This window comes from Ictalurus punctatus, chromosome 2, assembly GCF_001660625.3.
Source record: "Ictalurus punctatus breed USDA103 chromosome 2, Coco_2.0, whole genome shotgun sequence".
In the NCBI taxonomy this organism is placed as follows: Eukaryota; Metazoa; Chordata; class Actinopteri; order Siluriformes; family Ictaluridae; genus Ictalurus; species Ictalurus punctatus.
The window spans coordinates 16,334,497-16,350,439 of NC_030417.2; the positions used below are offsets into that span (position 1 = coordinate 16,334,497).

Here is a 15,943-nt window from a genome sequence, read left to right on the forward strand (position 1 = left end):
CTATCTGAAGGCTCACCTTATGTGCAAATATCGAGCTGCCAGTGTAGAGTACACACAGTTAGGCTAGGGCTGATCGGCTGACAATGGTAAGTAATTTATCAAGGCTGTCAGTCCATACCTCAAGCATGGGCGAAAAAATTAGTCTTTCAGATGACTTTACTCTCTTTCCTCTATTGCCTACACGGCACCGCATACATAAAGAATTTTTCCCATGCCAAAACTTTTTGTACTTTGTAGATTTGCCACCGAAAAAACAAGACATCAGGAGCTTTTCCCCACCCAAAGCATAAGTAATAGTTAGTAAACTATCTGTCCAGTAGCCACATTGATTTAAAATTAAAACCTGTTAGTGACCAAACGTCACCAGCCTTGCACTGAGGAAAGCAATGTCAACTGATATTAGTTAACCATGTTAGCTAGCGTTAACTAGCAAGCAAACCCTGGCTTCTGTCATCTGCAGGCTAGCAGTCAGGTTGCTAGCTGGAACATAAAATAGGTGCATATCTGAAATAATGTTGAGTTGAATTTTAGTCTAGGAATCCCATGAAAATGTCATCATTTAATGAATTAGTTTGTATACAGGAAACGCAGCAGCAGGCTGAAGTAGAGCAGGATGAAACAGCTGTGTCTTCAGGGTTTCAGGTGAGGTCCTAATTATGAACTATATTTTGGAATTGTAGGGAAGCATCAGCATTAAAGTCAGTCTTTAGGATGTTCAGCAAATATACAGTATAACCTTGGAAAGTCAACATACTGGTCATAAGTTTGTTTTGAAAAAAATCTTACAGAAAAACATAAGATCCGATTCACTCAATATTAAGCTTTCCCTCAAAAATAAATGGGATCCAAAGTTTAACTATATGTTTATGTATCTTCATCAATGCATAATTTTATTACACACAGGAAACTCAGAAATCAAGTAGGCCTATGGCAGGTTGAGGGAGAAACAGCTGGACCTTCAGGGCTTTAGGTGAGGTCTTAAAATGATACTGCGATTAAACATAGGCATTTATGAAGAATGCATTTGCAAAAACAGATATCTCCATTCTTATGAATATTTAAAAAATCATGTTTTTTTTATTGCGCATTCCAGGTAATGTCAATCAAACTGCAGTTGGGTTGTTTTAATTAAGTGAAAATAAATGTAATCAAAACAACCCAACTGCAGCTTGATTTGTATTACCTGGAATGCACAATTTAAAAATGATTTATGAAAATGAATTAAAATTGTGGATATCTGTTTTTGCAAATTAACTCTTCATATGCTATTATGAATTAATTGTAAATGACCAATTTACATGTATTGTAAGTACCACAGTCTACCTATTTTAATGTTAACTTAGTTGCAAGTTATTATAACACAGGATGCAAAAGAATAATTTGCAGATGTTGATACAGACCAGTTTAAGTTTAATTTTCTCTTTAGGAGACAATCAGTGTGAGTGAGGATGATCCTGAAGCAAGTCAGTGTAGCAGTGCCGTGAACATGGGGAGTAAGCCATACCAGCCTGATCCAAAATTCATAGAAGTACAGCAACTTCCAAACAAGATTTTGCGGTTTCAGGAGAGCTTCTACATTCAGTATTCATGGTTCCACTTCAGTCCAACACTGAAAAAAGTTTCTTTTGTTTTGAGTGTGTCAAGGCATACACCATAAAAAAAGACCACTTTGGAAAAAAAGAATGACCCTGCCTTCTTCACAAAAGCTTTCAATAATATGAAGAATGCCACAGGTAGCTTTAGTCGCCACCAAGCCAGCAAAGCACACCACCATGTAGTTACAATAAATGCCCAGGAGTAAACTCCAGTTCACACACAAATATTAAGTGCATGGGCTAAAACACAGGAAGAGGCAAGGCACTGTCTGGAGAAAATAATGGGTGCTATAAGGTATCTTGCTAGGCAGGGAGTAGAATTTCGAGGGCATGAGGCAGATGAAGGGAATTTGTACCACCTTGTGAAGTTACTTGCAAATGATGACCCTGTTCTTTCCTCTTGGCTCACCCGTTGCCATGATTATGTCAGTTCACAGTGCCAAAATGAATACTTAACCTTGTATAGGGGAACCTACAAAGTCTATTTAGTAAAAACTTTTATTTTGATATTGTGTTGACGTGAACACCGCCATTTTGTACGAGGAGTGTCATGGTGAGGAGAGAATTAGAGCTGCGGTGAAAGTTGAGCTGAAGAATTAACTTCGGATATATTACAACGCTTACAAGTTACGTTTTGTTGGTGAAACGAACTAAAAACGTAAGGGACTTATTGGGTGGGGTCATGTGTCGCCCGTTTACTCGATTGGATCTCCGATGGCCGGGATTGCAGCCTTGAGCATGAGCACAATCGTTGGGAGTTATTGGGTGGAGAGATATTACCCTGCCATCCGCTGGACACCATCCAGCGCCTCATCCAAATGATAAGAGTGGTGATGTACATTATGCTTCCCATTTTCAACTGAACACTGTTAAGCAAGTAATCGTGTTTTCTTCCTAAGGGATAAAGAGCAAATGGTTGAGTTGGAAAAACTTATTCATGGAACCATGACCAGCGACTTTTCCTAAAGGGGAATTATATACTCTTCCTATGTGTTCATGAACATTCTGACACGTGCCTCTATTGGTTCTGACTCTGGCACAAGTGCCAATGGTCTCCTAGATCGCTTCCAGAAGGCCAAGACTGTTCTTGGACTGCTGGTAGCATCAGAGGTGTTGGGAGAGCTTGAGTGCCTAAACAAGTCATTGCAAAAGCAGACCCAAACAATTGAGGGCATGCAGGCTGCTGTTGAGTATGTTAGCTCAACTCTTCAAAAAAAGAGGAATGAAGAAAAGTTTCAAGAAGTGATTCAAAAGGCAGTGTCAATGACATACTCCCTGGGTATTGAGCCAGTTCAAATCTCTCACCAAAGAAATCCCCCCCAAAAGATTCACTGGTAGGGCTAGTCAGCATAAGTCAAAAACACCAGAGGAATACTGTAGGATAGAATTTTTCAAGGTGCTGGACAGTTTGGATGTTCAATTCAAAGAATGGTTTAACCAACCAGACTTGCAGATCTTGAAAAAAAGTTTACAAGAACTTGCTATACTGTAGTATTTTTACCTAACAATAATCACCTCAACAAATTAGAATTTGTGTGATCATGTGTGAGAACGTTTTGTCATGACTTAAGAGAGGTATAATTTTTCCTTGATCATGAGCCCAATATCCTCAAGCATAGATAATTATGCTAAATTCAAACACTTCAATATTTTATTGGAAATTATAGTATTTGATAAAGAGGTATCTGTTCCAATAAAAATCCACACACCATGATCTCTACAGCTCCTGCTGGCAGCTGCTATCTCTGCTTTATCAAATTCATTCATTTACTTCTGTAGGTACCTCCCAAAAATGCAGCTGAATAAATGGCATGCTTGCTACATATTTGGGTAAATTGAATGGAAATCTACATTTCACATAATCCTTTGTTTTAGGGTGAGTTGTAATTTGTTTTCAGTGTAGTAGTCTAAGCCAATACGTTTCCTGTTTAATTACACCTGTAGCCAATCAGAGATCACCTTTGTTTGGGGAGTGGAGAAAAGACTTGGAGGGAATGACACACAGGAGCAGAGCGGGAAAAGAAAATTGAGTTTAACGCCGAGGTGACTATGTTTGTAGACTAAAGAACTGTTACAGTAGTGGCACAAATATCATTTTGTTCAACTAAGCGTCATGAGCAACTTGCAGTTTGGTAACTTTGTGAACCGTAGGTTTAAGTGAAGTGCAGCTAGGTAATTTGCATTTGTTGTTTTGCACTAGCTTTAAAAGGGCTAAGTATAAACTGTAACCCGTGGACGTTTAGCTAATGTCATTGTGACAGATGGACAGCTGTAACTGCCAGCTGCAGTTTTCACTGCGGAACTGTAGGGACAAGGACTGTGGAGAACTGTGCTAAGTAGCACGGTAACTACGCCTGTGTAAGAAGGGACTCTGCATTGCCAAACCTGCATCTCTGAATTGACTATTGCCTGCTGGAACCTCACTTGCAGCAGATTCATTCACTCAGCTCATTGTTTCCAATTCAGCTAATTCTTCTCTTCGAGAGGCGTGAGTAATGGACAGTTTTGCATAGCAGTTCATTAAAAGAGCCAAGGAGTTGGGTTTTTTTTGTATGTGCTCCAACTCACAGGCCCCAACAGGGGAACCCAAGCACTTGGTAAAGTTTTGAACATTTAAAAAAAATAAATGGGTTGAAGTTGTTAATCCAAAACTATTGTTAATTGTGTTAAGCTGAAACCATCTGAGGCATTGGTTATCCCTGGTATGTTCTTTTGTGAGGAAGAAATGAGTATTTGAGTTTACTTGTATAAATTTGTCTACTATACATTCATACTGTGAGTGTTTGAGACTAAAGCATAAGGGGATTTAAGAAAAACAAAAAAAAGATTTGAATACAGCACAGAAAGAGACAGAATATAGGAAAAATACGTTTTTGTTATACATATTACTTGGCTGCTTTGAACTTTTCTTTTTCATTTAATAAGGTTTGTATATATTTGACATACTTGATATTTGTTTCTGGCAATACCCATATAGCTCAGTGTGTGAGTGAGGCAATTCTTCAGTGGGGACACCGTGCTGTTATTTCTTGATTAAATCATTTCTATACATTCATGCCTGTGATATCATCTACTGGTAAAGAGAGGTTAGCCAATTCACTATCAACTGCTAAGTACTCAGGATCCTGTTAAATAAAACCTTTTAAAGCAGTAACCTCATCTAATATTACACTTCCAGCATCAGGAAGGGGTTACACTACAATAACAATAAATGTGCAGCATATTCTGTGAGATATCACTGTGTTTTCCTCCACAGATGTGCATGGTGAGGAACTGACTCAGCCTGCTACCATGACAGTCCAGCCAGCCCAGAGTCTCTCCATCAACTGCAAGGTTTCATATTCAGTTATGAGCTATGACACAGCTTAGATCCGACAACCTGCAGGAAAAGCACTGGAGTAGACAGATTTAGTTTACTATGACAGGGAAATTAGTCAGAAAGCTCCACATAAAGACAAGTTTGTCATCTCTCAAAACATTTCCAGTAACACAGTGACCTTAAGAGTGACAGAACATGCAGACTGAAGACATTACTGCACTTGTAATCCACACTGGCATGACAAACTACAGTGCTGCACAAAAACAGCACAATTCAGTTCTGCATTGAAATAGCTATATTTAACTGAGCAAGTAAGCCCCAGCACTTTGATAAGCTGCTTTTAAAGGCACTGTGCAAAATAAATTGTATTAGTGTATTAAAAAAAAAAAAAAAAAAACTTTCAGGGCCCCCCCCCCCCACTCATCTTCATGTAGCAATGTGGCTCATTTTGCAACTACGCCACCCCAAGAAAACGGGCAAGATAACTCAGACACACAAATACATTCCACTCAGAACAAGCAAGGGGCATCAGTTTCCATACAAAAATAAATTTTATTTTGAAGTTAAAAAAAAAAAAAAAAAGTAACCAACATTCAGGCATTGTTCAAATAAAGTCACAAGAGGAAGTTAACAGTAATCATAGGAGGACTGAGGCTTCCTGTTTGAAGGGCAGGCTAGTACGACAGCACCAGCTGTACAAAAGGGAGAAGCACCCCACTAATCAGAATCATACCCACAAAACTCACTGCAAATAAACACAGCAATAATAACGATCCTTAATTAAGTAAAGCCAAAGGTGCCACAAGGAACTCCCCCCCCCCCCCCCCAGCCTCAGGAAGCACTCAACTCCTGCAATGAGAAAACAAAACAAAGTCAATTACAATATGCTCAAAGCAGACACAAAAAAAAAAAAAAAAAAAAAAAAAAAAAAAAAAAAAAAAAAACACCCACACACCACACCTTTCCGTCACAAGAACTGATAACCCCGAACTCAACTGATTACAGGGAGCAAGTTTACCAAGACTGACCAAAGCCACTACTACCACATAGCGGTATCAGCATAATTGATAAAGACTGTTACAACACAGTTGAATTAAATAAAGCTGATCTTAGTGACAATAACCAACATAAATAACACAAAATAAAATCAAATCAAAGCACAAACAAGCAGCAACGTGACTCAGTGAGTGAGCGGGAGGAGCTATACCGAAGTGACCACACCTCACTCAGCCCGCCTTAACGCATGAAAAAAAAATCAAGGACACTAAGAACAAACAGGTGTTACAACCTCAATTTGGAAAGCATGCATGATAGTTTAGCTCGAGTAATAGAACTAAACGATTTACCTAATGTGATCCGATGACATGATGCTCACGACGGCACATACGAAAATCAAGATAGCGTCTTTAATAGGTGGGACGGCAACAGCTGGTGCTCCGACTGCAACTACGTTAAATTACCATGCTACACAGATAGAAGCCCTGACGGCACACCGTACTGATTGTGAGCAGCACATCACACCTGCACATACAGTGAGGGAAAAAAGTATTTGATCCCCTGCTGATTTTGTACGTTTGCCCACTGACAAAGAAATGATCAGTCTATAATTTTAATGGTAGTTGTATTTGAACAGTGAGAGACAGAATAACAACAAAAAAATCCAGAAAAACGCATGTCAAAAATTTTATAAATTAATTTGCATTTTAATGAGGGAAATAAGTATTTGACCCCCTCTCAATCAGAAAGATTTCTGGCTCCCAGGTGTCTTTTATACAGGTAACGAGCTGAGATTAGGAGCACACTCTTAAAGGGAGTGCTCCTAATATCAGTTTGTTACCTGTATAAAAGACACCTGTCCACAGAAGCAATCAATCAATCAGATTCCAAACTCTCCACCATGGCCAAGACCAAAGAGCACTAATAAATTTGTAAACCTGTCTTCAAGTTCATGTAGCAGTTGATGACACATTTTATGCAAATCCTCCACTCATGTCTCTTAAATTATGGAGGTCTGTGTGTGAGTGTGTGAGTATGTGTGTGTGGTGAGGAAGGAGGAGAGCAGCTGAGAAGTTTATTTCACTTCAGTTTGATACTAAACAAAGATGCTCTCATCAGTGAGTGCTCTCATTCTGTAAGTCTCCATGTTGTCTGCATGAGTTTAAATTTAATACCTGGTTGTGAAAATGATTTGAAGACATTTGATGATGTTCTATTGTTATTATTCACAGGTGGTGTTGGTGGTGTGGGGCTCACTCAGTCAGCCTCTGTGCCCGTGAAACCTGGAGAGTCATTCTCTATCTCTTGTAAGATCTCAGCGTCAAGCTATTGTATTAGCTGGATACGCAACCTGCTGGGAAAGCACTGGAATGGCTCGGATATCTGTGTAGCAGTGGTAGCACTAATCTCAAAGACACGATGAAGAGCAAGATCAGTTTCAGCCAGGACACATCCATCAGCACAATTTATTGAAGAGGACAAAACTTTCAGACTGAGGACATGGCTGTGTATTACTGTGCAAGACACACAGCACTACAAACTCATTGCAGCCCTGTACAGAAATATCCCATTTATTTTCCTCTCTCTGCAGTACACTTGTCTCCAGGGACACCTGGTATAAATGAGTTAGCAGGGTTAAGGTTGAGACCCCTCTGTTTTTCAAAGATAAAAGTGCATCAACATAGTGTTTCATCTTTGGCCTCAACATGAAATTATTTGTTGTCCTGGGGTGGATATACAGTTTCATCCATCATTAATCCATTCCAAAGCTTTTGTGCCGGTTGTTGAATCTGAGCTGTGTAAAGTGGATGTTGGTATCAGTTATAGAAGCTCCACACACTCAGCTCTGTACAAAACACACATCTGCAAGAAGAGAAACAAAGTGAAATGTTTTTGCACCTATAGAGGGCAGTAGCTCACTTCTACTAAGGTAAAATTCATGAAACTTGCTTTTAAAGAAAACATTTTCTGTATGGTGTATTACATATTAGTCCCTCTGGGATTTAGGGATTTTGTTATCTCAGAAATTAATGCAAAATCAAGCAAACTCTGCAAAATTCAGAGGAGCTTACAAATGTTCAAAATTACTTCAGATTTTCCACAGATAATTGCCAAGACGTGTCATATGATGTCATCACAATGCACATTCGACCAAAGCATTCTTTGATTCATGTGCATCGAACAACTTGGTTAACTTTCACTCACACAATGAGCACAGTTATATACTCAATGGTTTCATAGCTTTCTGTTTATGGATACACAGTTTAAGTGAATTGTTTAGTAGTTTCAACTGACTCCACATTCAGTCTTATAGAGCCAATCATGACCACAGTGTTAATGAAGCACCTTGGCAGAATAAAATGTAATCTAACCATACTTGTGAATCACTAATATCAAATGTACTACATTTTTCCTTCCATATACAACTCACAATTCTGTAATTGATGATGTTTTATTTGAATATCAGAATTTTTTTTTATAGTAACTCCTCTAGGGGCTGGAGATGCAAATGAGACTTTCCCTTTATAAGCACAGAATCCAGCTGAATCATTTCCACTTAGTTTAGACTTTTTTTCAGGAACAGCCATGCAACCACAAATCATTTACTGTTTTATTTTGATATTATTGACCATAACCCGTGAGTAACAGCATATTTGTGCATGTATCACTAATATAAATTGTGTAATTCTGTAAGACTATAAAAGGATTAAATGTATTTGACAGGTTGCGGATGTCAGACACTAACCGAGTCTGAGCCGGTGGTCATTAAACCTGGAGGATCTCATCAACTCACCTGTACCTACTCTGGGATTAGTGATGGCAGTGCAGACATATCCTGGATTAGACAGGCTCAAAGAAAAGGCCTTGAGTGGATCTCACATATTTCTGCTCCGGGTGGTGGTACCAAACTATACTCTCAGTCTGTTCAGGGAAGATTCACCATCTCCAGAGACAACAGCAAGAAGCAGGTGTATCTGCACATGACCAGCCTGAAGACTGAAGACACAGCTGTGTATTACTGTGCTCGGAGAACACACTGACACAAAACAGCTGCAGTGCTGTACAAAAACTTCACATTCACTTACAACTTCATTTATTTTAAGTGAAGCTCAAATATTCACACCAGAATCACACATTCTATCTAATTCACAGAGATAAATAAACCACAGATTTCATACTGTGTATAAAATCTTCAACTTCTTTTTCAAACTGATGTTTTTAATGTCATTCAGATGAAAATGACTGTGTGTTGTTCAGATGGATTCTGGAACATGTGAATTTACCAGTTACATCTGGTTCAGCCCAGACTGTAGATTCATGCAGCCTATCAGTAACAGTGGTGTCAGGTGATTACACAAAGTGATACGCCCCTAAACCTGATCTCCGTACTACTCTTCAGTAGTGTAGAGAACATGCAAACTCTGCACAGGCGAATGTGCTAACCACTAAGCCACCGTGCGCCCCTCACGTTAAACAACTGACAGATAGTTGCTCTTTGTTGCTAACATTTCATAGTATTATTATATATTTCATTACACTACTCTGCAAATGGAATAATAAATAAGTCTAAATGTTATATATCATATCATCATTCACAAAGATTTAACAACAGTGATGATTTGTGACCTGCATTATTTCTGGAACTACATTCAGTTTGTATCGGATAACCTGGATTAGACACACAACTGAAAAATGGCAGTTTCTGAAAGGACTGGACATGTTTGTGTTGTTCACTGATCAGAAAACTTCATGTTCTTCTGGGTGTTACAGTGATACACAGTGATGTACTAAAAGGACATGATATCTTATAAGTAAAGAGAAGACTTGACAGCATGAAACACAGCTGGAGTTTTTCTTTTCATGGCTGTTTCTCTGTGAATCTTTAAGTCTCTAGTGGGTGTGCCATGCAAATGATATCCTGCGTTTGAACAATTTATGCTGATGTACGTTTACCTCAACATCATACCATCAGTTTGTGTTCATTTACAGCAACAGTGATCATTTAAATTATTAAATTAAATTAACACCTAAATAAAGACTTATGCAATCTTGTATTTCAGATTCCTGCAGTCAGACACTGATTGAGTCTGATTCAGTGATCATCAAACATGATCAGTCTCATACACTGACCTGCACAGCCTCTGGATTTGACTTTAGTAGTTACTGAGTGGCTTGGATCAGACAGGCATCTGGAAAAGGGCTGGATTGGGATAGTGATACGAAGTTTTACTCCAGTGCAGTTAATGGCCACTTCACCATCTCCAGAGACAACAATAAGATGCAGGTGTATCTGCATATGAACAGCGTGAGGACAGGAGACACTTCAGCGTATTACTGCACCCGACACACACAGTGATACTTCTCCTTAGACATCGGTACAAAAACACTTGCTATAGACACGACAAGCTCACATTTTCACAAGCATAGTATTCATGGAGGTCAAAGAACCAAAACCTTTTGACTTTTACTGCATTTGGCTGGTTGTGAATGTTGTCTGTACATTCATACTAGTGTAAGTTCTGAATATATGCTATACATACATTTATATTGTGTGATGCACAGTTCTTTGACGAAGCCTAATATTGAATTCTTTGATTTCCTCCATGTTTCCAAGAGTCTGTGTAATGAGTTCCAGCCAGTATAAAAGCTCTCCCTACATGCTGTTTTTAACTCAGAAATATTTCACGGTGTAACAGAGTTAGAACTATGGAAGCAGTTGATCACAGAGATAGGAAACAGAACTCAATGCCATAACACTCACACATCTGGTTATATAAAATACAATAAAATTATATAGATACAGCCTGTATAGGCTGATAATGACAAAGGACTTATCAATATACTTTAGAGCAGCATGGTGGTACAGAGGGTGTTGTGGATAAAAATGACATGAAATAAACACGAGGGAGATTGAGTATGAGTAAAAATGTAATTTTATTGGTAATTCACAGGACGGGTGGGTGCGTAGTCTGGAGGAGAGTAAGAGGGGGAGGAAAATGGGGTGCGTCCTGGGGACATGGGGAAATCAGGGTGGGTGAAGTGAGCGGACCACTGAGAGTCGGGCGGACTGGTGGGTGAGAAGAGGGACGGATGGTCGGGGCCCGGATCGGACAAGACAACATCATCATCCTCGGATTGGAAGCTGGAGGGGGGTTCTGGGTCTGACTGTGTAGAGGCGTCAACACGCACGTTCGTGGGGCAGATTCTGTACCGAAGAAGAGGGGGGAACCCCGGATCTCCATTCTTAGGGGGGGTGCTGCGAAGATAGTTAAGTAGCATCATGATATCAGCAGTGAGATGCACAAGCTGGTAATGAGTGTCCAGATCCAGGTCCAAACCCTGATCCAGGTCCAGTAACGGAGAGAGAGGGGACTGACGACGGGCACCGGCACCTAGACACATAGAAGCGGGATTAGGCGGATTGGAATTACGAGCAATTTAAGAGCAGTAATAGTAAAAAAAGTCAAAAAGAAGTGTACGAGCTGAGGAGTGCTAAAAACACACACCTCTCGTACCGTCAAGGGCGGGCAGGTAGACACAACATACATACACACACACTCTCTTCCTCATACACACACATGAATAACTTTAATAGAATCTTATAGTAATAGAGAAACTCTATAAAAAAACAGAATTGTAGGATATGCAGGACAGTAGAACTGTAATGATATTAAGAAGTTGGAAGTACAGTAGACCGCTTTTCAAGTAGTATAAATATATATAAACTAAGAAATATAGTGCAAATATGAAAATAAATTATAAACGAGAAATACAGGAAAAAACAGGAAAATATAACTTACTCATGATTCAGATGGTGAAGATTCTCGTCTCGCAAGGAAAGCCTTAATTTTTAGAGAACCATGAAGAAAGCCAGTTATAAGGGTGGCTGCCCCCCCCCCTCGAGATAACGATAAGACCAAGGTCCCTCCCGGTTGTTTAGTCGTCTTGCTTACGTCATTTTTTTAACCTAGGGAAATGAGAATCCTGGTTTTTGAAAAGCTAGGTAAATGAGAATCCTGGTTTTTGAAAACCTAGGTAAATGAGAATCCTGGTTTTTGGCAACCTAGGTAACTAGAAACCCTGGGTTTTTGTTTCCTGGGTTGTTGGAAATGCCTGGGTTCTGATTTTATGTGTAAATTAAAACCCCTGGTTTCAATTCTATGGGTAAGTGAAATAGGCCTTTTCTGGAAACCTATGGGTTATCTAGTGTGTAAATACAGTATAAATGCTGGAGCTTAAGCTCAGGATATTGGGATCACTTCTGAGAATTCTCATTGGTGTGGATCTCGTGTGGTGGAATGGAACAATAAAGCTGGACCCTTGCTTCTTCTCACTCACGGCTGGTGTATTTTTTCTATCTCCAACTGGGCTCAGAGGTAGATGTGAGTATTGGCTTCTAAGTTGAGTTTTAAATGTTTTTGGGTAATAGGCTAAATTCGAGCCAACAAGGGTAACGGTGCCATCTCACAGCTTCAGGGCCCTTTGTTTGAACCTGACTTTGGGTTACTGTCTGTGTGGAGTTTCATCTTCTCCCTATGTTCATGTGGGATTCCTCTGTGTTCTCCGGTTTCCTCCCACTGTTACAGGCTGGAAAATGAATTAAACAAATGAGTGTGTGAATGTGTATGCATTGTGCCCTGTGATAGAATGGTATCCCATCCAGGATGTCTTCCTGCCTCATACCCAGAATTTACTGGAATAGTCTCCAGGTCGACTGCAACCCTGATCAGAACAAAGATCTTACTGTAAATGTATAAAGGACTATTTAATTCATTGTTGTCTCCTAGTGACAAATGTTTGACATTGACTGAAGTCTATGCTCATATATTAAATTCTATTAAGTATTTTTTGTTTGAGACAAGTGGGAGATGATTATTTACAGTACTAAATTTAAAATGAACTGTTCTGTCTTATTTAATACAAACCAAGTTCAGCACCAAATAACATTTTTCTTTGTGATTATTAAAACTTGTAGACACCAGAAACCAGCAGTCTGTTTTGAATGGACCAGCATAACAATATACAAATGCATATGCAAAACTTCCCCACTTGAAAACTTCTTTGCATACCAGAGCACAGGGTTAGCCATGATGCAGCATCTGTGGAGCAGAGAGGGTTATGATCTGCAGACAGAAGACACAGCTGTGTATTACTGCACCCGCTACACACACTGATGCTTCTACTTAGGTGTCAATAGAAAAACATATGCATGCTGTAGCCACACACTGACTCATATTTCCATCATCACTGGATTAGATCTAAGGAACATTGAGATTAATACTGAACTCTATAATTTTCCTCTATGCTTAGAAGAACAGCTGGAATAAGTAACATTTCCTGAAATCTCACCTCTGTAAAATAAGGAGACTGATGGGTGTTTCTGAATTTTAGCAAGTTTCACCATATCAGCACATATTACAAAGATTTTTAAAATCTGTTTATGTGGAACGCCCATCATGCAATGCATATGTACATTGTTATTATGGAATGATAAACTATTACAGTAAGCTAATTAATATAATCCTGTGATGTGCCTTTCTAGAACTGTCAGACCTGCTGTTACAGAAAAGTAATCAACACCTTCTGACTAATCAGACTCAGGAATTCAGCAGTACTGTGATATAAGTGTATTTAGTCGCTTTAAATAAACTTTTAGGAAGCTTCTTTATTTTGGATTTAAATGACATTAGAGAAGCACACTTCACAGAGAATGAAGAACAAACTACATCATAAAGACAGGGTTATAAATGACTTAATTTCCCACTGATACTGAATCTGAGTGCTTTCTCTCTTTAAAACTGTGGTGATACAAATACTCCAATTTGGAATACTTGCTGCTCCATGTGAGAAGTTTTTATAGACAGCAAGAACATTTTAATCTTTTTCTTTAATATTCCTCATTCTATTTCTGGATATTTTGAAAACAGGACTTTTGTGCCTCTAGAGGGCAGTCTGTGCAAACTCAACCATCTCAGTCTGTTGCTATCACATTTAGGCAATCTCTCTCTTCACATTCTGCTATGACTGCATCCAGCATCATGACACTCAGATTAAACAGAATTGTATACTTAGCAAAAAAAGAAAAAAAAAAAGAAATGCCCCCTTTTCAGGAGACTGTATTTTAAAGATAATTTTGTAAAATCCAAATAAGCTTTACAGATCTTTATTGGAAAAGGTTTTAACAATGTTTTTCATCCTTTTTCAATGAACCATAAATAATTATTGCACATGCACCTGTGTAACACTCTTTAAAGGGTCATGAAACCTCCCTCTTTCAGCTCAAGTCTACCTCTAAATGTTGGATGGCGTTCATGTACACTGATGGCAGTGACAGTGGTAGTTAATCTTTTGAAGGGAGAACAGAATTCACCAGAGATAACTCCAACAGCGTGGTGTATCTAAAACTCTCTGGTGTGACAGCAGAGGACTCAGCTGTGTATTAGTGCGCATGGGAAACAGAGTAGCAAAAATATGAGGAAACACTATACAAAAACATTAGTGGCGCTGCTGATTCATTTCATCTGCTGAAAACACTTTTAGAGCCCATTCCACTCTTCTGTTTGGATTAGAGATCCCTAATCAACATTATTTCCTCATTTACTTTTGATGATAGATAATAAATGTCACATGAATGATTTTGAACAAGGATTTAGCTCAATTAAAATAACTCTAATTAAGGAATTAAACACTTGGGGTGTGCTGTTATAGGAAATCATCTAACGGTGTAATGTGATGCGTCCCAATGTGAAGTGGACTTACTATTACCACCCTGAATTTACCATCGTGTTTTGCAGTAACAGCACATCCCAAAGTGGGTTATTTCTCTCATAACACAACAATTTTAAAATACTAACATTTTTTTTGTTTATTTTTAACACTTTATACATTTTATCTATTAATAGGCTAATTACATTTACTATTGTGGAACATCTGTGAAACCAGTTAGTTCCCGTTATCACTTATATAATAGAAGTTATAAACAGTTGTTCCCTCTCCTGTCTCTGTTTTTGTCATGTCCACGCCGTTTCGGAACTGCAATTCCCAGAATTCACCGTCGCCTACAAATATGGCAGAAGCGGACTACAACTCCCAATTCCGGCACGCTCTCAGGCTCCAGAGTACTAATGACTGTCACCTGTTTCCAATCACACACACACACACACACACACACACACACACACCACCCTTTAAAAGAGAGCTTCGTTCACAAACATTGCGCAGTAATGCTGTTCTCGCTCTGGCTTATCAAGTTGTTCTCGCTCTGGCTTATCAAGCCGTTGTCAATTTTTTTTTTTTTTTTTTTTTTTTTTTTTTTTTTTTGGGGGGGTGGCTGTTCTTGGTTTTAGTACTTTGTCTCTTCTCTGCTGCCCTGTTTGCTGATCATTTGACCTGCCGTGACCTCGATTCTGCCTACTGTTTTGGATTTGTGCACTGGACCTTGTGTGTTATTAAACTGTTTCAACAGCACTTGCACTTGTCAGACTCTCCATCGTGACACTCTTGCCTCACTCTCAAAATTAATAAGAAAATAAAATGCAACTTGTCATGTTGCTGAGAAACCTCAAAGTGCAAGGTCCTCTGTCCTAAAGAATTTTCTGTGTCAGAAAATTTACTGAAACTGGAGACTCCATCCATAAATGTTACTTGTCATGTTACATAGGCTAAAACCTCATCAAATCTGTGCTTCATCCACACATAAGGACAGATATCATAGTAAATAAAATTCACAAGCTTCTCTTAGCAGCAGTGTTACTTTTAAGATTTAAAACTATTTCAGTCAATAAGCAAGCTTAATAAATTACCTAAATTCATTCATTTATTCATCTTCAGTAATTGATTTTTTTCTGGTGGTGACTCTACTAAATCTCTAATAGATATTAAATACAAAAAGGACACAATCTACAATATTAGTTATAACCCAGCACTGTACAATTCTAAATACTGATTAATCGGAAGGTGTGGATTAATTTTCTATAATAGCAGCTCTGACAGTAGTTCCTGGCTGCAAGGCAAGTCGCAGGTTTATACTAAT

General features: G+C 38.8%; 1 protein-coding gene and 1 long non-coding RNA gene across 2 annotated transcripts in view; both read left to right on the plus strand.

Annotated features, from left to right (window-relative positions):
- LOC108277513 (uncharacterized) overlaps positions 1-15,943 on the plus strand; it is a 262,355-nt gene that overhangs the window by 37,666 nt on the left and 208,746 nt on the right. The gene's annotated exons all lie outside the window — the stretch shown is intronic.
- Positions 3,496-8,326, plus strand: LOC124626405 (uncharacterized). Its single transcript, XR_006981189.2, has 3 exons — positions 3,496-4,083; positions 4,852-4,928; positions 7,143-8,326. It is a non-coding gene; the product is annotated as an uncharacterized LOC124626405 (long non-coding RNA).